We start from the raw sequence: 24175 nt of genomic DNA, 5'->3' as shown, positions 1-24175 counted from the left end.
ATTTTTTTTTTTATTTCCCTCCTTCCTCCATTGCTTCCAATCCACGTTTGCACTTCAAGTGCCTTACAAAATTTGAACTGCTTGTATTATGACCTTTCATTTCTGTACATTTAGCTAAGCACATAACATGCCAACTCCATTTGGTTGTGTATCTGACGATTTCTCAGGCACGCATTTCAAATATATTCCATGAAGCAAAGTTATTCTGGTTCCACAGATTCATTATTTTTATTTCTACAGGAAATCGATCCTGTTGACTTGATATGAAAATTATTCAAGTATTCTTCCTGAAGTTACAGCACACCCTACGCCAAATTTTATATGATGCAGTGGAACTTAGTGTATTAATTGTTTCTGTACTCGATAGCCTATCATTCCATAAATCAATATTTAAAAAAAATGTCTGCACCTGGTAGCTTATTATTATTATTATTATTATTATTATTATTATTATTATTATTATTATTATTATTATTATTATTATTATTATTACCGTGTTAATGAAACTACACCTATGAGTCGTTGCATTATGACCAGCTACCTGATACAGTGCAGGCCTGCAAAACCACAACCACTCGGTAAGACATTGATTCACTGAGGAGACAGAAGATATTCTGGGGTATCTGATTTCACTAGTGTTACAGCAGGTCTTCCAGTTGGAGTACACTATGGGGTGGTGGTGATGGAGCACGAACCTGATTCTTCAAGGCAAACCAAAAATGTTCAGTTTGGTTCATGTCTGGGTCACAGCATTAAAGTAAATCACTACACTGCTTGACAAAAAAAGTTAAGCACCCAGAAGAAGTGGTTAAATATGAATGACCATGTGGCTTTATTGAACTGATTACAATATGGGGTGAAAGACACAAGGCCGTTGGCAGTTACAGATGGACTGTTGGCGCCAGATAAGTAGGGTATCACACCCTCCCCCGGCCGGAATGCATGCCCTTATGTGGTTCGGAATGGTGTCAGACAGTCTTTGGATCGTCTCCTGAGGCAAGTTCATCCACAGTTATTGCAGCTGTCCCTCCAGATCCTGCAGGTTGGTACTGGGACGGAGTTCCCTTACATGTCATCCTAGATGTGTTCAATGATGGGGAGATCTGTGGGTCTTGCTGGCCTCTGGAGGACCTCAGCATGCTCTAGGCAGTCCATTGACACACATGCTGTGTGTGGATGTGCATTATCTTGTTGGAACACTGTCCCAGGGGGCTGTGCTATAAGGAAAGAATCTGCGGACGCGGAATGTCTGGCGTATTGCTGTGCCATCAAAGTCTGCCGAAGCACTATTAGAGGGGACCTGAATGCATATCCTATGGCTCCCCACACCATGATGCCAGGGATTACACCTAAGTGTCTTCTCCACAATATGTGCAGGATCTGCTCTCTGCCCTTGACACCGCCGAACCCACACACGATGGTCATCAGAGGTTATGGAGAAGCGGGACTCATCACTGAACATGATGCAATGCCGGTTGTCCTCTGTCCTTGTCTCTCGGGCAAGGCACTGCTCCAAACGCAGGTGTTGGTGTTCTGGTGTCATTGGCAACCAACACTTGGGGCTGTAGGACCCCAATCCGGTGGATGTAAGTCATCGAGACACTGTTTGGGAACTCGGAGGATGTTGTAGAGCAGGGCCATCAAGTAATTGCGCTTGGAGAGCGCGGCCGCGCTCAGGGACCATTGGGCAGTTAGACCACCACTACACTGTGGCAGCGAGGAGACCTGAAACAGACAGACGATGTTCATACCATTCTGACTAGATACGTACGTACAGTTGTGCGGCCGATGGCTTTTGTGGGATTGTTGACAGTTTATTGATAGGGCTGTTTTGCCATAACAAATATACCGCATATACAAATTGAATGGTAGTCCGATGTATGGAATGTGCAGCAAACGAACTCAAGTGTTCAGTAAGGAATAATGCAATTTATTCAAAACTGAAATTTGAACATATTTCAGAGGAAAATTCAACAACATTTTACCAATGTGAACAGATAGTACAGAACTTGAGTGACTTTTCCTCACTCGTTTTTATGAGCTTTTAGTTTTGGAGCAAACAATCTTCTCCAAATTGGGTACAATATTTCTGGACACAGCTATTCTTAAACTATTGCGCAAGTTTCTATTGCTCATCGTTGCACGATGTTTACTTTTGGTAAGCTTAAGACCTGAAAAGAAACGGTCACAAATGTGCATTGAGCCGAACATTGACAGAACTTTACATGCATGTTTATACAAAAGGGGGTATTCTTCTTGGGGAAAGCCGCTGTAAAATTCTTCTAAACTTCGTGACATTAGAAAACGGTCTTTTAAGACAAACATTGCACTGCAGTTCAATCAACATTTAATTGAAATAGCTGTGGAACACTGTCTGTATTAAGAGAAAATGGTGGAACAAATACATCCAACACCGCTTGGAGTTCTGATAATTCTGAAAATCTCTTTTCAAAATCATCTTGTAATTGGTGAATTACCTGCAAGTACTCAACAAATTTGGCACCTTCTTTCACTGTTTCAAGCAGTGGAAAATGTCCTGTGTTCCTTGCACACAACTGGTTTTCCCACAAAATCAATTTTCTTTTGAATGCTTGAATTTTTTCCATTAAATCACAGATATTGTGCTTTTCGCTCTGAAGCAAGGTGTTCAAAGTATTCAAATGGGCAGTAATGTCATTTTAAAATGTCTAGTCCGCCATTCAATTAGGATCACGCAAAATAAATTCGGGCCACCCTTTCATGTCACAAAAGGTATATCTTGCATTCCGCAAGCAAAAAACACGATGAAGCACCTTAGCCTCGCTCAGCCATCTTACTTCTGCATGGTACAGGATATCTGGATACTCCGCTTCGATGTCATCCAAGAACGAAGATAATTTACTACTCGTACAACTGTTCCCATTAGGTCTTTAAGCTTGGTGACTTTTGCACAGATTGCCTCCTGGTGTATCAAGCAATGGATTGCCACTGGTAGGGTACTACCTCTCTCAGCCTTTTTTAATTTTACATAGCTGAGGAACCCCGTGCATAGACCACGTAAAGCAGGAACTCCATCCGTCGTTACGCTCGTCAACCGCTCCCATTTTAATCCCATTGACTCAAAAACGCCTTCCACAGTTTCAAAAATATCGAAAGCTACCAAGTCTAGGAAATCCTCGGTGACCCGAAGATCGTCATCCACCCCTCGAATGAAAATAACAAGCTGAGCTGTGTACGCAATGTTGGTTGATTCATCCCTGTGGTTGGCACTGTAATGCTGTTCCAAATTGTGTTTTTAATCACATTGAGCTCACTAAAACTTTGGCATGCCCTTTATAAGCTGTACAGAAAAATGAAATTTCCTAATCTGCTTTAAAGGCTGCTGCTTCACCACTCTCTTTTTTTTCTTTTTTTTAAAATTATGATGTTCAGCCATGACAACTGAGAAACTGATTTAGTTAACTGAGAAACTGATTTAGTTACACACTGTCAACAAAGCGCATTGGACTAGACTAGCGACTGATGGATCACCCGCTCACTTCAGCACGGCGGGCAGACTGCATGCTCGGCCAGGCAAGTTTCTCCCACCACTACCGAAACTACCTTCTACCAAAGCACTCGGAGCACTGGTTTAGAGTGCGACCAGAGTGCTAGCACTCGGGGAGCACTGTGTGGATGGCCTTGTTGTAGAATTCGCGGATAGCGGGTGCCGAAGTTACAAGATCCTGCAATGCTTGGCGCACCATACGACTGTCCTCCCTTAGGGGGTGTTTCTTGGTTGACCTGAACCTGCACGATGTGACTGGGTGCCCTCATGTATCCATTGAGTCCAACATCAGGCCACTGTGACGTCTGAATGGCCCACATGCCAGGCAATTGCACGATACGACCAACCAGCCTCGTACAGTTCCACAATGTGCCTCTGTCACTTGCTGGATCGACTGTCTAACGCATCTGCGAGGCATCGTGGGTGCTTTGTATTTTACGTAGACCTCTTTGCATGTCTTGTTTAACTGTCTGACTCACAGCAGTTGACTGGTAACAACTTATCAACAACAGGACGGTGCCATCATGAACGCACTCTGATGGGCATTCTACACATTACAGATCCTTGTAAATCTAATCATTTACTCACACATCAGTGGTATGTATGTATATCAAAATGGGATAATATTTGACTACTCCTGTGGGGTGTTCATCTTTTTTTATCAGACAATGTATTTCTTGAACCAGTTCTTCACAATCCTGGCAGAATGGCTTGGTGCATTGTCCTCTAGGGAGCAACCTACACAAGCAAGGAACATTGCTGATATGAATAGGCGAAGTTCCCAATAATGACCAGACACCATACAGCTGTCGGAGACTAGTTGACTGGAATAATGAGCTCTAGAATGACCCAGGCCATCACACCTCCTGTAACGGCCTCTCTCCAGTCAAGATTGCAACCAGTTGTTATAGCCTCCGAGGGTAATCAGCATACACATGCTTAGCTGTCAGTGTGATGAACCTGAAATTTTAACTCATCGCACCAGGCAACCTTTCTCCAATCATTCATAATACAATGTCTGTGATTTTGTCCCCACCTCATGCACTTCTGTCAGAGGAGTGCGGTCGTAATTTGGGGTACAGCTGCGTCTTTGACTCCGAAGTCTCATGTGCAGCAGTGTTCGCTGAACCGTGTGCATCAATGAGCCCCTGTTGACATGCAGCTGGATGACGCACCATTATTTGCCCACTATTGCACCACTCTTGATATGTGCTTACAACAGCAACATGAGAGTAGGCAACAAGCTGTGCAATATCAGAGATGGTGGTTCCGAGGTGCTTGGAATTTATTGTATTTAGTTTATTTGGGTTGCTTTTTATTTTTTGATTATGAGCTTTACTTTAGCATACCATCATAATTTGACCTCTATCAAATTGAGAAAGATTGCCCGCCTTTCCCATTCTAACACCAGAAACACGTGTAACAGTGAGCCTGAAGATCTGCCCTATATATGCCCTGCTGACAGCATATCACGTGTACCTCTCTCTGCTCCAGGAGCAATAAATATTCCTGGGTTGGGGTGGTCATAATATAATGGTTTATCATTGTATGCTTTGTCTGAGAAATTTACTAATTGTGGATAAACCATACCATTAGCAGTATCCTGCCTAGTCCAGTTACTATGAAAATTCACATGACTTAAATTGTCATGCAGTTATAATTCTTGGAATTTGGATACCCTTTGAGATTTTAGTTTTAGAAGTTTAGTTATATTATAGGCTGAAGATTTGAGCCACCTGTTTTCTATGCAAGATAACTCCGAGATTTCTTTAGTTTTTTTTATATTATTGTCCACTTCTCCTATAAATTGTTTTTTCTCTTCCAGTGTGTAACTTTTCTCCTTCCTTTCTCCATGGCCAAGTGAAGCAATGTACAATAAATTTGTACTGATAGAACCACAGTTTTTATGACTCAATATAGCAAATGTCAAATCTCAGCATCATTTGTGTGTCTCATTTTCAAAACCTGTTTACGATTAAAATGGAAGCATGTCTGTGTCCCGAATCCATCTCGCATAATCTTTCTGCTTTAGATTTATGCCATGCAACTGCTTCCCACGATCTTTGCTATACCACCACACCCCTCCAACATCTGCAGCTATTGCATTTTTAATTCAGCTGCATTTCGGTAACAGTAGGAAATTAATGTCTACGGTCCTGATCTTGCTCCCATTGATTTTTGAGTTTTCTTGCACTGCACCTCAAGACATTCCTGTCCTCTGGTCTGCATTTTCATACGGATTAAGAGCTGAAGGTGAAAGTCGTACGCTGGTTTCATTCCCAGGCAGTAGACTTCTATGACACCAGCATACAAAAGTTAATCCCACAAAGTAACAAGTGTCTCATTTCTGGTGGTGATTATGTAAAAAAAAATAGCTCCAATATTGATGTATCAGGTGCTAATAAAGTTTTTCATGTAACTATGTTGTCTTCTTCTAAATAGGGAACCTTAATTTCTGGATGGCCCTTGTATAACACCGAATGATATATAAATGAGTTACGTACAAATGAGTTTTAATTAACATGCTTTTAAGTTATAATTTGCTGGGACCTACAGAAATGTACGTATAAAACAGAATTACGCAGAACTGAGTGTATAAGTCAGTCTCAGTTGTGTATGAATGATAGAACTGGAATCACAGATAAGACTTTTTGCAGATGATGCTATACTCTGTAAGATACAGGATTGTGAGCGACTGTTAGAAAACCTCGGTAATATTGTGAGATGGTCAGCAGACAATGGTATGATTGTAAATGAATTAAAAATTCAGATTGTAAGTTACACTAAGGGGAAAAGTCCTCTCTGTTTTAATTATTGTGTTAATGGAATAGAAATTCCTCATGGGGATCGCTGTAAATACCTTGATGTTAACATAAGGAAAGATCTTCATTGAAGTAATCACATGAATAGGATTGTAAATTAAGATTAGAGATCTCTTCATGTGGTTATGGGAGAATTTAGGGGTTGCAGTAAAGGTGTAAAGGAGAGAGAATAATTTACCAAGGGAGATGTTCATTAGATTTCCAACTTGTTTGAAATCATTTAACCTTAACAAAACCTATAATTTGCCCCAGAAGATGATAAGTTTTCTTCTCCAGACCAGATTACCTATAATGACATGCACGTGCATCATCGGCATGTAGCACACGAACCAGGTGGCACATACGTGTCAGGCAGCAGCGAATGTGTTAAGGAAAGAATAGGTAAACAACTGGTAGGGAATCTGCCACCAAGGTGACAGCCCTAAATGCAGAGTAGTGGCGATTGGTTGATGATTGATTCCTATATGTGCACGTGTTTCTATAAACCAGTATGCCTTAACCTCCCTAGTAGCCCGTGTAAATCATTTTGGTACATTAGTAGACAAGGGGCACAGAAGTTAACTCGTAAGTTAAGTTTCATTTATGGTAATGAAGTATTATCCATTTAATAAATCGGGACATACAGTCTGTCCTTCAGATTTTTGTCAGTTTTTAGAGATTTTGCTGTAATGTTTCAATACACAATCATCCAAACGGAAGAACTCCTTGTAAACTAAACTTGATGGCTAATATTACTCCACTGTGTAATAGGGTTGGGCACTATGTCGCTGTTTCGGCACACTGTGCCGGTGCACAGTTATGTTCCGCTGTTCCGGAACACCGAGTGTCAATTGTTCTGAAACATTCTCGAGCGAGACGGAGACACTGACTCGCTGTCCCGTCAGAAGCGTCACTATGCACTGCTCTTCGCCTACTAGCTGACTGTCAATACCAGCTGTGTGCCACCCTGTGCTGGAGTGTAAACATTTTTTCATCCAGTTATATCTTTAATTCCAAAGTGATGACCCATATTTTTCGTGGGCTTAAAAGTTTCCTGAAAGTCCAAATTAATTTTTATCGTCAATCCCCGAGAAAGTGTTGAGGGAAATTTTCGAGATATTAAAGAAGGTAAATGGAAGCTGAGAGAAGGGAACGGCAAAGTGCGGAGAACATAACACCACGAAAGTATAAAAATGTTTTCATCCAGTTATATTTTTAATTCCAAAGCAATGACCTATATTTTTCGTGGGCTTAAAAGTTTCCTTAAAGTCCAAATTAATTTTTAATATCAAACCCCGAGAAAGTGTTGAGGGAAATTTTCAAGGTATTAAAGAAGGTAAATGGAAGTTGAGAGAAATGAAAACCACGGAAGTATTAAAATGTTTTCGTCCAGTTATATTTTTAATTCCAAAGCGATGACCTATATTTTTCGTGGGCTTAAAAGTTTCCTGAAAGTCCAAATTAATTTTTATCGTCAATCCCCGAGAAAGTGTTGAGGGAAATTTTCGAGATATTAAAGAAGGTAAATGGAAGCTGAGAGAAGGGAACGGCAAAGTGCGGAGAACATTACACCACGAAAGTATAAAAATGTTTTCATCCAGTTATATTTTTTATTCCAAAGCAATGACCTATATTTTTCATGGGCTTAAAAGTTTCCTTAAAGTCCAAATTAATTTTTAATATCAAACCCCGAGAAAGTATTGAGGGAAATTTTCGAGATATTAAGGAAAGTAAATGGAAGTTGAGAGGGAAGGAATTCGAAGTGCAAAGAGCAGAACAGCACGAATGTAATTAAACCGTACGAAAGACGGTAAACTTTGCATAATGTCACATCGGAGTCCTGTCCAGGACTTTTTTACTAGAAGAAAACCGGACAGAGTGAATTGCAATTTATGTTCTTCTATTTTGTCTGCAAAGGGATCTTCAACCAGCACAATGACAAGACATTCGAAATTTAAACATTCCACAGTTTTTTTTTTTTTTTCATGTTCTGCTTGTATAGTTTTATTTTTAATCTTTGTATAATATAGTGTTTAATTTTTATCTTCGTGTTTCGCTTGTATGGTTTAATTATTATTTTCATGTTCCGCTTGTATATTGTGTACGTGAATAGAGTACTGATGAATGTTTCTTCAACTGTGCGAGTATACTTTTAATTGGTGAAAATAACATTGTGACATTTGTAAACACATGCTCTGCCAGTGTAATTGTGACAGGTGTATTTCAGAATGAATGAAAACATTCTTATCCTAAAAAGAAAATTTAGACATGATTTTTTGGGTGCGTATTTTATTCAGAGTTCTGACTGCTTTCTCACGTGCCGTGAAGTTTTGTCCTGGTCCTAATTACTCACAATACAGGCCGATACATTCAACTGGTGAAAATATTCTTGAATTAGTTACTTTTAAACATCTGTACTGCCATTGTAACCATGTTATGTGTATTTCATATTGACCAGAAAAATCTTAACCTAAAAGCAGCCTATAAACATGATTATTGGGTGAATTTCAGTGTTCGGACTGTTCGTTCACGTTCCGTGCAGCTTTATGCTGGACATGGCCATAACTACACACAGGAACACACCACACAGCTCGTTCGGTACAGGCACATTCCCGCTGGCGTGGAGCATGTAATGTTGCCTCTCGAAGTTCTCTCTACTGCGCAGTTACAGTCCCGTGTCCTGTGCGCCCACTGCACACAGCCAAGGCCAACTAGTCTATCTAGTGCGGCCTTGGCACAGCACGTTCCGTACAGGCACATTCCAGCTGATGAGGAGCATGTCATGTTGCCTCTCGAAGTTCTCTCTACAACGCAGTTACAGTCCCGTGTCCCCCGTGCTGGCACTCTGTACCAAAACACCCCGCCTCAAGCTCCTAATGTCGAGGAACAACTGAATGTTCCGGTCTGCCCAACCCTACTGTGTAAGCTTAGTTTACATTCTTTCATTTTCTGTTTCCATGCCCTTATTTCATTATACTCAGATTTCAGTTGAGGTTTCCAAGGAACAGCTGATAAGAAAGCAGCAGCCTTAAAGTATTACATGCCGGGCTGAGTGGCTCAGACGGTTAAGGCGCTGGCCTTCTAACCCCAACTTGGCAGGTTCGATCCTGGCTCAGCCCGGTGGTATTTGAAGGTGCTCAAATACGACAGCCCGGTGTTGGTAGATTTACTGGCACGTTAAAGAACTCCCGCGGGACTAAATTCCGGCACCTCGGCGTCTCCGAAGACCTTAAAAAGTAGTTAGTGGGACGTAAAACAAATAACATTATTATAACATTATTATAAAGTATTACATACCAAGTAAATCAAGATTATTTGGCTTGTTGGGTTACCTTTCTCTTTAGTGTACTACTCGTATTCATGCCTTGACTAATTGCTGCTCTCCATTTTGTTCACTTCCTGTTTCCATCACCTTTTCCACTATGCATTTAACTACTTTTATCTTTAAATACTAGCTTGTTAATTTAAAGTATATTATTAATGAATTATTACATTTATGAAATCTTTCTCTGTACTTTTCTTTCTGTTACCTCCTATCTTTTACTGTTGATTTCTGCATTTCATTTTTTTTATTACCTTTACTTAATTTATTTTATTTTGTGTGAATTTTCTATTATCTCTCTTCGCATTTTGCAGGTACCTGTGAAATATCTGATACCCATTGCCCTGGCTTTGGCGGCCGTACTTATGGCTGTTGGCCATTTAGTCTGACTTCCCATTATTCTCTTCCTATTCCAAGCCTTTTCCTCTTGGTATCTGTCTCTGCTCCCCCTCAGCCCATTGTTCAACACGCTTGTCTAGTTGACAATGACAAACTGGTCCTCAAAGAAGGTAAATATATCTACTGCATCAAGTGCTTGCTTGGTGACTGGTGATTTTTTTGGGAGTTCACAATTGCATTGGTTAACTAACTGGTTCCAGTTTCCAGTATGTGGGTGATGTGTATGTCAACCTACCCTTAATTAATACCGGTAATATCCTGTTTGATTTGCAGTGTTTAATACCTAATATAACATCACCTTGTTGGATTATTGAAGTAAGATGCACACTCCTTTTATCTTTCCAGCCCAATAGACTTACCTTTTTAATGGACTGAGAGTAAGTGTAATCATCAGTTTTTTCCATTAACTACCTACTCCAGATTTCTCAGTCTTGTATTATAAATTGTATACAAATATTAGGTGAAACATAATTGGCATGTCACTTTAGATGGAGATTCAGAAATATATCTTACATTTCAGTATCATTACACTGACTGTATGTAAACTGAATGAAGGAAGCACTGTAGTGTAAGCCTGTGTCCCTGTACCTTGCCTCTATGAAACATTTTCCTGAAAGGAAACATCAGCCATTGAATGTAAATTGAATATTTGAGCTTCCAGTATTGTAACTCTTAATTTAGGAATTGAGAGGAAGGTGTAATTTTAACTTGGGTGTGGTGTTACTGCAGCTTGTGCCATCATTTTGAAAAATAACATATAATTGAATAGTACGTTTAGTTTTCATAACTCATTATGGAACCACCAGAATGCAAAATAGCACAAAATCAAAAACGTATAATAGCACTTCTCAATACTGTTCGTATTATCAAGTTGAAGAGGTGCAGAGAAATATTATGAGAAAGAAGATTATTACAAAGTACTTTGCCAGTACAGATTTTTTTGCAGATTGTTAGACTTTGATTATTCATGATGATTTCATTTAGAAATACTGTATATTATATATTAAAGAGCATATAAAATATGCATGGAGAACTGTGGCTAACCTGGTAGTGTATTGATAGAACACACGTAAAAGGAAGGAAACATCACACAAATCCAGAATTTTTGGCTGAAGCATTCTTTGGTGAAGGATAGAGAAGGAAATGAAATTGTTCATTATTGAAACACACATGCATGCATGCATGCATGCACGCACGCACGTGCTCTCTCTCTCTCTTTCTCACCAGCTGATATCCAACTTCGGAGACTCTTTAACACACGAGTTAATGCAAGTTGCGATTGCAATTGAGTCACAGTTTATGTGGATGCAGTGATGTGAACACACACAGTTCATAAAATGATTTGCTGGTGGCTCTTGGTGAACGAAGTGTAGAATCCCCGAAACAGAATTCCTGAACGCTTGTTGCAGGAAATCTTCCGAATCACACTCCATTTCAACATCAAACATCTGCTTTGATGGTGTCTGAAACCTCTGGTCAGACAAAGCAGTCATCATATCCAGCTACTACTGTTCAGGAATATCTAATTAAATATGCAAGACAGGAGAATACTTTATATGATACTCTATTATTAAATTTTTAGAAAATGTTGACTTCCTACTGATGTAAGTGTCATAAAAACATAGTACCATTTAAATTAGAAATACGACATTTTTAAAACTTACAATAATAGTGTTTAACATTGTAATACAGAAATCAAAAAGAGAGAGAGCATGGATGCGTGCGTGCGTGCGTGTGTGTGTGTGTGTGTGTGTGTGAACATCAAGGTCAGTGACATCGTAATGAACTGTTGAACAATTTTAGACTTTTACATTTCTCATCCAAGCACATTTTAACACTACAATATACCAATATAACCTAGAATTAGTCATCTAAAGGTAGAATAAGTAGTGTCTTAACATTATATGTTGCCGGGCTGAGTGGCCCAGACAGTTGAGGCGCTGGCCTTCTGACCCCAACTTGGCAGGGTCGATCCTGGCTCAGTCCGGTGGTATTTGAAGGTGCTCAAATACGTCAGCCTCGTGTCGGTAGATTTACTGGCATGTAAAAGAACTCCTGCGGGACTAAATTCCCGCACCTCGGCGTCTCCGAAAACTGTAAAAGAGTAGTTAGTGGGACGTAAAACAAATAACATTAACATTATTATTAACATGATATGTTATTTTTTAAGATATCAAGGTTCTTCAGCAGCTGAAAATGACTCGTACATAGGGTCGAAACCGGTACTGTGATGTAAAAGGTTTTAAGTACCTTATAATAGTATTGATTAGGTGGAAAATCCAATCTTTATACTTGTGCTGAAGAAATGTTAGGAAGAAGGGAAAGATCAACTAAGAATCAATGGATAACTCAGGAGATACTAGACCTGATTGATGAACAATGAAAGTACAAGAATGCCAAAAATGAAGAGGGTAGAAAGGAATACAGGCAATTAAAGAATGAAGTGGATAGGAAGAGCAGGACAGGTAACGAAGAATGGCTGAAGGAGAAGCAAGGATGTTGAAGGTTGAATGGTCCTTGGAAAGGTAGGTGCTGCATACAGGAAAATCAAGAAAACTCTTGGAGAAAGGAAAACTAGATGTATAATTATTAAGAGCTCAAATGGTAAACCTCTTCCAGGAAAAGAAGACATAGCAGAAAGATGGCAGAAACATATCCAACAGTTGTATCAAGGTAAAGACATAGATGATATGATTCTGAAACAAGAAGAGGCTGTTGATGCTGATGAAATGGGGGAACCAATTTTGAGGTCTGAATTTGATAGAGCTTTTGGAGATGAGAGACCTAAACAGGAACAAGGCATCTGGAATTGATGACATTCCCTCTGAATTACTGCCTTAGGAGAAACCAGCATGGCAAGGTTATTCCATTTATTATGTAAGATGTATGAGACAGGAGAGGTGCCATCTGATTTTCGGCAGAATGTTGTTATACGATGGTCGATCAAATATAAACGGGATTTTTGTTCCTGAACATCAACAGTTGGTACACTTCTGTTACGCTTTGGCGGGACCATTAGGTTCATGATGATAATACTTGTTGTTTAAAGGGGCCTAACATCTAAGGTCAACGGCCCAGAGAAACCGTTAGGAGTGGCGAGAGCATGCTGTTAGATATTTCCCGCCGTTTCATCAGTAATACTAACGATGTCAGAGCAACAGGTGCACCCCTCCACTGCGCAACGCTAATTATAAAATTTCTTGCTCGCGAAGGAGTTACAGCAGCAGAAATTTGCCAGCAATTAACTGCACAGTTTGGTGATTGAACATTGTCAAGGATGCGTGTATTTGCCTGGCATAAAAAGTTCAAGGAATAACAAGAACGTGTAGAAAATCAGCAACACAATCGCCATCCTTGGACCAGCATTACAGAGAAAACATTTGTGCGGTTAATGACATTATAGATGACGATCGACGGCCGAGAGTATCAGAAATTGCAGAACAAGTCTGAATCAGTTATGGGAGCTGTCAAGCAATCATCACAACGACCTACAGTTCAGTAAAGTGTGTTCCAGATGGGTCCCTCACCTTTTGATCGAAAATCTGAAGTTGATTTTCTTGATTAATAAATTTCATGATGTTCCGTATTGATATCTATAGTATGTCATAGAAAGAAAGAGATCCACCTTATCAATACTAAATTTAATATTGTTATTTAAAACAGGACCGGTTTCGACTTATTACAAGTCATCTTCAGCTGTCATTTACATACACATTAGAATACATGTTCAAACAGTTGTATCTTACAAATAAACATGTCGTGTTTGATAGACATTAGGTAGTATGTCTAGAAGTGAAATTCTGCTTCTTACATCTAAGTTTAAAGGATCAAGAATATTAAAAAGATATCTATCTTTAACACATTAAAAAATTACAACACATGATAAAATTTGTTGTTTACACCTGACCTTGAATATAGCATTATCGTTCAAGTTTTACTAATAATAGTTCTTTAAAAGGACTTTTATATTGCATCGTTTTTAGTCGACTAAATATGCTTAAATGTAGCCGCATGTGCTTATACAGATACTTCTTATTAGGCTTAGACTTTGTCAAAATGAGTAATGTGAATTCAAAGTTGAAATTACACTAACAAAGTGAAGTGCGTTTGAATTAATAGTGATCTAGGTAATTGTAAACCTCTGTTGAATAACTCCTGTAATTATATGCTATTTAAAATACATTTCATGTAAAGAAGACATTAGCACACTTCAATATATAAAAGTTGAAAGGTATAAAACAATCATATACGTTTTGTGAAATTCATATGAAGTAATGTTCTTTCCTCATGCGTATGTGTCAATTTCAAATGGGGTAGTATACTTTATATAAACTTTGTCAAATTAAGTAATGTGAATCTGAATTTTGAGATTGCGTTGAGAAATGAAATGCCAGGTAATTAAAACCTGTATTGAATGACCTCTTCAGATATATACTATGTAAAATACATTAAATTCAACATAAAACAATGGTACATTTCAATATAAGTTAAAAGGTAAGAGGCAGTCCTGCAAATTTGTAAAACTTCATATGAAGTACTGTTCTTCACGTGTACATGCCAAGTTCAAATGGGGCACTATTGGCCACTATTTGCTTAAAGTCCAATCACTATAAATTTATATTGTCTTGTTGAATATACAGATTGAAGATGAATGTGCTGCTGGGGTTATGAAAGCTGTTGTTGTAGGTGGTTCTTTTTCGGTCTATGATACTTGCTAACTATCTGTAAAAAGTAAATGAAATCAGTTAGAAGCGCATTAGAATGTTAAAGTGTTAAACTGTGTGTGTGTGTGTGTGTGTGTGTGTGTGTGTGTGTGTGTGTGTGTGTGTGTGTGTGTGTGTGTGTGTGTGTGTGTGTGTGTGTGTGTGTGTGTGTGTGTGTGTGTGTGTGTGTGTGTGTGTGTGTGTGTGTGTGTGTGTGTGTGTTGTAGAGATTACTTACTGTCGTGAGATGATTGGGAAGTGTATCGCTTGGCAGCTTGGCGTGTACTATATCGTGAACTTGTGGTATTAGTGTCTGTTGTCGTGAGGGGAATGGAGGGGTGGGGAAGGGGAGTTGCTAACTGTGTAGAGGTGGAGTTAGTTGTGTCTTTCTCCTGCGCTGTAGATTGCGCGTGGTGTTGTTTATTGACTGTTCTCAAATAATAGTTTTTTATAAAAGGGATGATTTTATTAAATAAAATATTGGTTTTTTCTGTGATTTCATTAATATTATAATTAGGGTTGGCATATTGGTCTACTGATATATATAGTTCTTCAGATACAACGAACATGTCAATGCCATAAAACACAACCATTTTTCGGCAATAGGACAACACATGGTTGATTACAAACATAACTTTACTAATATAGATAATGATATGATAATATTAAGCACAAACCCCAAAGGACCCTTACTCAATATTACTGAAGAACTATATATATCAGTAGACCAATATGCCAACCCTAATTATAATATTAATGAAATCACAGAAAAAACCAATATTTTATTTAATAAAATCATCCCTTTTATAAAAAACTATTATTTGAGAACAGTCAATAAACAACACCACGCGCAATCTACAGCGCAGGAGAAAGATACAACTAACTCCACCTCTACACAGTTAGCAACTCCCCTTCCCCACCCCTCCATTCCCCTCACGACAACAGACACTAATACCACAAGTTCACGATATAGTACACGCCAAGCTGCCAAGCGATACACTTCCCAATCATCTCACGACAGTAAGTAATCTCTACAATACACACACACACACACACACACACACACACACACACACACACAGACACACACAGTTTAACACTTGAACATTCTAATGCGCTTCTAACTGATTTCATTTACTTTTTACAGATAGTTAGCAAGTATCATAGACCGAAAAAGAACCACCTACAACAACAGCTTTCATAACCCCAGCAGCACATTCATCTTCAATCTGTATATTCAACAAGACAATATAAATTTATAGTGATTGGACTTTAAGCAAATAGTGGCCAATAGTGCCCCATTTGAACTTGGCATGTACACGTGAAGAACAGTACTTCATATGAAGTTTTACAAATTTGCAGGACTGCCTCTTACCTTTTAACTTATATTGAAATGTACCATTGTTTTATGTTGAATTTAATGTATTTTACATAGTATATATCTGAAGAGGTCATTCAATACAGGTTTTAATTACCTGGCATTTCATTTCTCAACGCAATCTCAAAATTCAGATTCACATTACTTAATTTGACAAAGTTTATATAAAGTATACTACCCCATTTGAAATTGACACATACGCATGAGGAAAGAACATTACTTCATATGAATTTCACAAAACGTATATGATTGTTTTATACCTTTCAACTTTTATATATTGAAGTGTGCTAATGTCTTCTTTACATGAAATGTATTTTAAATAGCATATAATTACAGGAGTTATTCAACAGAGGTTACAATTACCTAGATCACTATTAATTCAAACGCACTTCACTTTGTTAGTGTAATTTCAACTTTGAATTCACATTACTCATTTTGACAAAGTCTAAGCCTAATAAGAAGTATCTGTATAAGCACATGCGGCTACATTTAAGCATATTTAGTCGACTAAAAACGATGCAATATAAAAGTCCTTTTAAAGAACTATTATTAGTAAAACTTGAACGATAATGCTATATTCAAGGTCAGGTGTAAACAACAAATTTTATCATGTGTTGTAATTTTTTAATGTGTTAAAGATAGATATCTTTTTAATATTCTTGATCCTTTAAACTTAGATGTAAGAAGCAGAATTTCACTTCTAGACATACTACCTAATGTCTATCAAACACGACATGTTTATTTGTAAGATACAACTGTTTGAACATGTATTCTAATGTGTATGTAAATGACAGCTGAAGATGACTTGTAATAAGTCGAAACCGGTCCTGTTTTAAATAACAATATTAAATTTAGTATTGATAAGGTGGATCTCTTTCTTTCTATGACAATCTGAAGTTGAGACGTTTCAAGGTCCATCAGAGGCTTACAGCAAGGTTTGCGGGAGGAGGTGATGCATTTTTGAGTTGGATCATCACGTGTGACGAAACATGGGTCCACCACTACACTCCCGAATACAAAAAAGCCAGTAAGGAGTGGCGGAGGAAAGGGGAGGCAGCGCCAGTGAAAGCCAAGTCTCGACTGTCAGCCAGCAAGGTTCTAGCAACCGTTTTTTTTTTTTTTCGATCGGCGAGGCATTTTGCTGATTGATTTTTTGCATGAGCAATGCACAATCAATGCTGCTCACTACTGCGAGCTGTTGAACATGGTGAGGGTTGCATATCGCCGCAAAAAGGCGAGACCAACTGATTCCAATAATAATTAAACTTATGTTTTAATGGTCCACCTTTACAGTACTATATTATGCAATGTTTACATTACATTTTTTAAACTTGGAACTAGTTTCGGCCTTGGCTGACCATCATCAGCCATAGTATAGAATTGTACAAATACATCTTATGACTAAAACAAATGCACAAACACAAATGAGATTAAAAGGTAATAAAAGGATGAACTATGTGCAGAACATATAAAATACGAAATTAAAATAGCACTCTTATGTCCTTGGATGTGTTGCCTCATGTTATTGCTTCTTGTTAAAATATGCTGATGGGTATTGTCAAAAACGGCACACGAAGATATGATTAATAGCTGGCAGTTCATAGAATGCAGCTGGTAGAAATTTGCAATTCAGTGTGGTGTCCATGAAGCTAATCTAAATAAATAATAGTCAAAATTAATGAACAAAAAGGAGAGACAGTGCTAATAAAATGACATGAGTTATATGAGAATTACCTTTCATTGTGGCATGTAGTGCGTGGCCTACTGCGTGCCTCACTAATGGGGAGGAGTTGAGGTTGGATTGTAAGATTCAAAGGGGACACAGAAAGGGAAAGGGCGGGACAAGGAGAGAGGGGAGGGAGGGGCAAGGAGAGGGTGAGATAGGGAAGGGGTTTAAGGAGGGGCCAAAGGATGTGGGAAAACAGGTGGTGGCTGAGGGAAGGTGCTGTGAATAGAATGAGAAATTGAATTATGACTTTTTGGTTTGACGTTTCTAAAAATAAGAATTAGGTCAAACAGGATATTTGGCTTTTCAGAAATGTCATTAAGATTGTAATTTGGATTTAAATATTGATCTATATGGTTCATGTTTGTGGGTTATTGTAGTCACGTCCTAGTTCGTGAACCATGGGCAACGGCTGAGTGGCCTAGTAAGTGGTCCTGAGAGTCGGGATACCAGTTGCTATGGAATGGGAGTGGGCATCTCGGACATATTCTGAGTCGTGGCCCTCCTTGTGCTCAGGCGGCTAGGACTACACAATTCACCGGTGGTCCATAACCCGTTAGAGGAGAGATCCTCACTTGGACTATGTGCAAGTAGGGCAGCATCCTGCTTCATGAATTTACCGAGCTCAGAACACTTTAAGCAAGCCTCGGACCTGTGGGAGTAATGGAGTCCCACTCCCATTTGACAGGCGAGGGACTCCTTGGAAACAACTTGGCGAACGAAATGGAATTCGATGGGGTGCTATCAATATTAATGGGGCTTATGGAAGAAAGAAGGTAGAACTTGCTGAGTCAGCAAAGAGGATGCATCTGGATGTGCTAGGAGTAAGTGATATTCGGGTAAGGGGAGATAAGGAGGAAGAGATAGGAGATTATAAAGTGTACATGACGGGTGTTAGAAAGGGAAGGGCAGAGTCTGGGGTAGGGCTCTTTATCAGGAATACCATTGCACGCAACATAGTTTCTGTTAGGCACGTAAGTGAGCGAATGATGTGGGTAGATTTGTCAGTGGGAGGAATTAGGACAAGAATTGTGTCCGTGTATTCACCATGTGAGGGTGCAGATGAGGATGAAGTTGACAAGTTTTATGAAGCATTGACTGACATCGTTGTCAGGGTGAACAGCAAGGATAGAATAGTGCTAATGGGCGATTTCAATGCGAGAGTTGGGAATAGAACTGAAGGATACGAAAGGGTGATTGGTAAATGTGGGGAAGATATGGAAGCTAATGGGAATGGGAAGCGTTTGCTGGACTTCTGTGCTAGTATGGGTTTAGCTGTTACGAATACATTCTTCAAGCATAAGGCTATTCACCGCTACACATGGGAGGCTAGGGATACCAGATCCATAATAGACTATATCTTAACAGACTTTGAATTCAGGAAATCTTTTAGGAATGTACGAGTTTTTCGGGGATTTTTCGATGATACAGACCATTATCTGATCTGTAGTGAACTAAGTATCTCTAGGCCTAGGGTAGAGAAAGTGAAATCTGTCTGCAAACGAATAAGGGTAGAAAATCTCCAGGACGAGGAAATTAGACAGAATTACATGGATATGATTAGTGAGAAGTTTCGAACAGTAGACAGTAAGCAGGTTCAGGATATAGAAAGTGAATGGGTGGCATACAGGGATGCTGTAGTAGAAACAGCAAGGGAATGCCTAGGAACAAGTGTGTGTAAAGATGGGAAAAGGCGAACATCTTGGTGGAATGATGAAGTGAGAGCAGCCTGTAAACGTAAAAAGAAGGCTTATCAGAAATGGCTCCAAACAAGGGCCGAGGCAGACAGGGATTGGTACGTAGATGAAAGAAACAGAGCGAAACAAATAGTTGTTGAATCCAAAAAGAAGTCATGGGAAGATTTTGGTAATAACCTGGAAAGGCTAGGTCAAGCAGCAGGGAAACCTTTCTGGACAGTAATAAAGAATCTTAGGAAGGGAGGGAAAAAGGAAATGAACAGTGTTTTGAGTAATTCAGGTGAACTCATAACAGATCCCAGGGAATCACTGGAGAGGTGGAGGGAATATTTTGAACATCTTCTCACTGTAAATGGAAATCATCCTGGTGGTGTTGCGAACAGCCAAGTTCATGGGGAGGAGGAAAACGATGTTGGTGAAATTTTTCTTGAGGAGGTGGAAAGGATGGTTAAAAAAACTCCATTGTCATAAGGCAGCAGGAATAGATGAAATTAGACCTGAAATGGTGAAGTATAGTGGGAAGGCAGGGATGAAATGGCTTCATAGAGTAGTCAAATTAGCGTGGAGTGTTGGTAAGGTACCTTCAGATTGGACAAAAGCAGTAATTGCACCTATCTATAAGGAAGGGAACAGGAAGGATTGCAACAACTATCGAAGTATCTCATTGATTAGTATACCAGGCAAAGTATTCACAGGCATCTTGGAAGGGAGGGTGCGATCAGTCGTTGAGAGGGAGTTGGATGAAAACCAGTGTGGTTTCAGACCACAGAGAGGCTGTCAGGATCAGATTTTCAGTATGCGCCAGGTAATTGAAAAATGCTACGAGAGGAATAGGCAGTTGTGTTTATGTTTCGTAGATCTAGAGAAAGCATATGACAGGGTACCGAGGGAAAAGATGTTCGCTATACTGGGGGACTATGGAATTAAAGGTAGATTATTAAAATCAATGAAAGGCATTTATGTTGACAATTGGGCTTCAGTGAGAATTGATGGTAGAATGAGTTCTTGGTTCAGGGTACTTACAGGAGTTAGACAAGGCTGTAATCTTTCACCTTTGCTGTTTGTAGTTTACATGGATCATATGCTGAAAGGTATAAAATGGCAGGGAGGGATTCAGTTAGGTGGAAATGTAGTAAGCAGCCTGGCCTATGCTGACGACTTGGTCTTAATGGCAGACTGTGCCGAGAGCCTGCAGTCTAACATCTGGGAACTTGAAAATAGGTGCAATGAGTATGGTATGAAAATTAGCCTCTCGAAGACTAAATTGATGTCAGTAGGTAAGAAATCCAACAGAATTGAATGTCAGATTGGTGATACAAAGCTAGAACAGGTCGATAATTTCAAATATTTAGGTTGTGTGTTTTCCCAGGATGGTAATATAGTAAGTGAGATTGAATCAAGGTGTAGTAAAGCTAATGCAGTGAGCTCGCAGTTGCGATCAGCAGTATTCTGTAAGAAGGAAGTCAGCTCCCAGACGAAGCTATCTTTACATCGGTCTGTTTTCAGACCAACTTTGCTTTATGGGAGCGAAAGCTGGGTGGACTCAGGATATCTTATTCATAAGTTAGAAGTAACAGACATGAAAGTAGCAACAATGATTGCTGGTACAAACAGGTGGGAACAATGGCAGGAGGGAACTCGGAATGAGGAGATAAAGGCTAATTTAGGAATGAACTCGATGGATGAAGCTGTACGCATAAACCGGCTTCGGTGGTGGGGTCATGTGAGGCGAATGGAGGAGGATAGGTTACCTAGGAGAATAATGGACTCTGTTATGGAGGGTAAGAGAAATAGAAAGAGACCAAGACGACGATGGTTAGACTCTGTTTCTAACGATTTAAAGATAAGAGGTATAGAACTAAATGAGGCCACAACACTAGTTGCAAATCGAGGATTGTGGCGACGTTTAGTAAATTCTCAGAGGCTTGCAGACTGAACGCTGAAAGGCATAACAGTCTATAATGATAATGTATGTATGTATGTATGTATCTATATGTATGAAGCAGCTTTCTGTAATGTTAAGGAGGGGTCCTTTGTTCATGACTTTAAGAATTCCATATCTTGTTTATGTCTGTGAATTTGTGATTATAGTCATGCATATGCTGCCCCACAGCTGAAAATCTATTGTATTTTAGGGCATTAACATGTTCTGAGTATCTTATATTAAAGCTCCTTCCAGTCTGTGCAACGTAAGAAAAATTACAACTGTTGCATTTAATCCTGTACACCCCTGATATTGAAAACTGTTGAACTTGTTTAAGGATGTAGCATTGTGTAAAACTTCTGCTTTCCCATTATTGGTTTTGAAAACTACTTTTACATCATGCTTTTCAAAGATGTTGGTGACTTTATAAATATCTTTATTGAATGTAAAAGTAGTAAAAGAAGTGTTGTTTTGTTTCTTTTTTTAAAGTAGTTAAGGGGCAGTATTTGTATTTATTGATTATTCTTTCAGTAAAGAAACTGTTCTATCCATTAGATTTAGCAATCTTACGAATAGTGTTCAACTCATTTTTGAGGTCTCTTTTTGACTTTGGAACAATGAAGGCACGGTACACCATGCTGTTGTATGCTGCTCGTTTGTGAATTTGAGGGTGTTAAAATCTTGACGGCTTTTAGTGACTGTTTGGATAGGCTTTCTGAAAATCTTATATCTTAAGGAGCCTGGGTGCCTGATAGTTAAGTCTAAAAAATTAATAATTTGTCCAATTTAGGACTCGAGTGTGAATTTTATATACGGATGAATATTATTTAAATTGAGAGAGTTAGCAGCATCTGTTATGCTTTCATTCATATTTACTATGGTGTCATCTACATATCTTGCCCAGAAAAGGATGCTGTTAAAGTTATTATTATTATCATCAATTTTGGTATGTTCCAAAAAATCCAAGTAAATCTCAGCCAAGATACCTGAGGCTGGCGATCCCATAGCCAATGCTTCTTGTTGATAAATGACGTTATCAAAGTGAAATAATTGTTGTTTATAACTAATTTGAGGATAGATGTGAAATCCTGTTTTTTGATATACTTAGCAGCTTTATTTACTTAAATTGTTATGAATGATGGGGTATACCTTGGAAATTTGTTTTAAAAGTTTAATATTCAATCCAATCATTCTCTTCATTCATTCGATATTGTAAACATGTATGCTAGTGTACAAATTTCCAACGTATACCCCATCATTCAAAACAATGTAAGTAAATACAGCAGCCTAAGTGTATTTAGATCAACTGAAGTATGACGCCTACAACCTACCCTGGAATGATATTCTACTACTAGACGATATTGACGCAAAAATAGACAAACTAAATTCCCTCATTACTGGTCTATATGACAAACATGCTCCCAAACGACAAGTGAATGACGAAATTAAGAATTTGATGGCTCGCCGTGATTCATGGTTCTGGTGGTACAAACGTACCCACAACGAATCCAATTTTGAAAACTGTCGGGTACTTAGGAACAGAATTAAGCAAGAAATCAGAAATTTAAGTACTTAAACTGTCTTTCAGGTAAGCTGAATGCCAGGAATTCCTGGAAAGAACTACACTCTCTTGGTATTGTAAAAGGCCAACAACAGCAACGAGAACCAACTGTTCCCCTAGACGAGCTTATTACATATTTCTCTGAAGAACGAATCGCGTTTAAACCAATCAATCAGGCAGAATTAAATACGAATCAACCAGCCATCCCTCCACTTAACCGTCCTCAATTTTCATTCCAAGAGGTCACTAGCAACCAAATTAAAAAAGTACTATACTCTATTAAATCTAAAGCAGTAGGAGTAGATGACATCCCTATACATTTCATACATAATATAATAGGCGCTATCCTCCTGATTATCACGCATATATTCAATTACTGTCTTAGAAATGGAACTTTCCCTGCACTCTGGAAACAAGCTAATGTCATCCCAGTGCCCAAGGTAAACGATCCTAAACTGACCTCTAACTATCGCCCAGTTTCTATTCTTCCAGCGCTTTCTAAGGCTTTGGAAGGACTGGTGTACGAGCACGTATTGAAATATTTAAATAACTATTCTCTCCTTGACCCATTACAATCGGGCTTTAAGAAAGGGTACAGCACGCCACGGCTCTCCTTAAAGTGACAGAAGACATCAGACTAGCTATGGAACAACGACAAGTTACAGTACTAACACTACTGGATTTCAGTGGTGCATTTGATACAATAGACTTACAGCTACTAATTAAGAAAATGGAATCTTGTTTGACCCTTTAGTACTGAAGTTTTTTACATCATATTTGAAAGATCGGAGGCAGCGGGTGATAACTCGCGAAAGAAATTCAGAATGGCATACAAGGAAAGTTGGCACGCCATTGCTTTTTACATTGTATATCAATGACATTTCATCTTCTCTAAAAACGTGTAATTATCACCTATATGCTGATGATCTCCAAATTTATTACCATTGCAGCTTGAGCGAATTACCAAAGGCAGTAAAATGCATAAATGATGACATGAAAAAACTCGGTGAATATGCTCTCGCAAACAGACTTCTCATAAATCCATTAAAATCGCAAGCTATCATTGTCGGCTCCCAGAAGCTCCTACACAAGATCAACGATTCGATCATCCCTCCTCTACAAATAAATAATAGCACAA

General features: G+C 38.9%; 1 protein-coding gene across 6 annotated transcripts in view; it reads left to right on the top strand.

Moving 5' to 3' along the window:
* Window positions 1-24175, top strand: part of LOC136864441 (sarcolemmal membrane-associated protein) — a 700905-nt gene that overhangs the window by 632857 nt on the left and 43873 nt on the right. The window contains exon 23 of one of the 6 annotated variants that reach the window (XR_010859312.2): window positions 9964-10158. The exons of the other annotated variants lie outside the window; for them this stretch is intronic. The gene's annotated coding sequence lies outside the window, so the exon portion shown is untranslated. The remainder of the gene's footprint in view (window positions 1-9963; window positions 10159-24175) is intronic. 6 annotated transcript variants of the gene reach the window in all.

The sequence above is a fragment of the Anabrus simplex genome, chromosome 2 (assembly GCF_040414725.1).
Source record: "Anabrus simplex isolate iqAnaSimp1 chromosome 2, ASM4041472v1, whole genome shotgun sequence".
Lineage (NCBI taxonomy): Eukaryota > Metazoa > Arthropoda > Insecta > Orthoptera > Tettigoniidae > Anabrus > Anabrus simplex.
This window is presented reverse-complemented; position numbering and strand designations above follow the sequence as displayed.